The sequence below is a fragment of the Podarcis vaucheri genome, assembly GCF_965113315.1.
Source record: "Podarcis vaucheri genome assembly, chromosome: 17".
Lineage (NCBI taxonomy): Eukaryota > Metazoa > Chordata > Lepidosauria > Squamata > Lacertidae > Podarcis > Podarcis vaucheri.
The window spans coordinates 1,285,900-1,287,408 of record NC_138755.1 but is presented as its reverse complement, the minus strand read 5'-3'; positions in this window follow the sequence as shown (position 1 = coordinate 1,287,408).

The window sequence follows — 1,509 nt, the reverse complement described above, 5'->3', positions numbered from 1 at the left end:
TGTGATTTTTTCCCCCCCTTTCCAAACCTTAGGTCCTCATCTGTTTAGTCGTTTAGTCGTGTCCGACTCTTCGTGACCCCCTGGACCAGATCACGCCAGGCACTCCTGTCTTCCACTGCCTCCCGCAGTTTGGTCAGACTCATGCTGGTAGCTTCGAGAACACTGTCCCACCATCTCGTCCTCCGTCGTCCCCTTCTCCTTGTGCCCTCCATCTTTCCCAACATCAGGGTCTTTTCCAGGGAGTCTTCTCTTCTCATGAGGTGGCCATAGGCGCCGACTCCATGGGGCTTGAGGGGGCTTGAGCCCCCTCAAAAAATTTTTTGGGGGGGCTCAGCCCCCCCAATAATCTCGGGCGCCGCCGCCGTCCCCCGCCTCCTCCCCACCTGCTCCCTCGCCAGCCAGCCAGCAGCGCGCCCAAGCCGGAGAGCCCCGGCCGTCCCCGGGGGCGGGGGCTCCTGCCTCTAGCCCCAGGTTTCCCGCATATCAGCTGTTCCGGAGCTGATAAATAGGCAGCAGCACGCTCTCCCCTATTCGCTCACGAGGGGGCGGCGCCACTTTATTTGCATATTCATGAGCTTATTTGCATATTCATGAGCTTATTTGCATTTCACGAGCTTTCCCGGCCCCCCCAATATTTTTTATAAGTCCGCGTCCCTGGAGGTGGCCAAAGTATTGGAGCCTCAGCTTCAGGATCTGTCCTTCCATTGAGCACTCAGGGCTGTTTTCCTTCAGAATGGAGAGGTTCGATCTTCTTGCAGTCCACGGGACTCTCAAGAGTCTCCTCCAGCACCAGAATTCAAAAGCATCCATTCTTCGGCGATCAGCCTTCTTTACGGTCCAGCTCTCACTTCCATACCGGGAAAACCATGGCTTTAACAATATGGACCTTTGTTGGCAAGGTGATGTCTCTGCTTTTTAAGATGCTGTCTAGGTTTGTCATTGCTTTTCTCCCAAGAAGCAGGCGTCTTTTAATTTCGTGGCTGCTGTCACCATCTGCAGTGATCATGGAGCCCAAGAAAGTAAAATCTCTCACTGCCTCCATTTCTTCCCCTTCTATTTGCCAGGAGGTGATGGGACCAGTGGCCATGATCTTCGTTTTTTTGATGTTGAGCTTCAGACCATATTTTGCGCTCTCCTCACTTTCTGCCATCAAGGTTGTGTCATCTACATATCTGAGGTTGTTGATATTTCTTCTGGCAATCTTAATTCCAGCTTGGGATTCATTCAGCCCAGCCTTTCGCATGATGAATTCTGCATATAAGTTAAATAAGCAGGGAGACAATATACAGCCTTGTTGTACTCCTTTTCCAATTTTGAACCAATCAGTTGTTCCATATCCAGCTCTAACTGTAGCTTCTTGTCCCTCATAGAGATTTCTGAGGAGACAGATGAGGTGATCAGGCACTCCCATTTCTTTAAGAACTTGCCATAGTTTGCTGTGGTCAACACAGTCAAAGGCTTTTACATAGTCAATGAAGCAGAAGTAGATGTCTTTCTGGAACTCTCCAG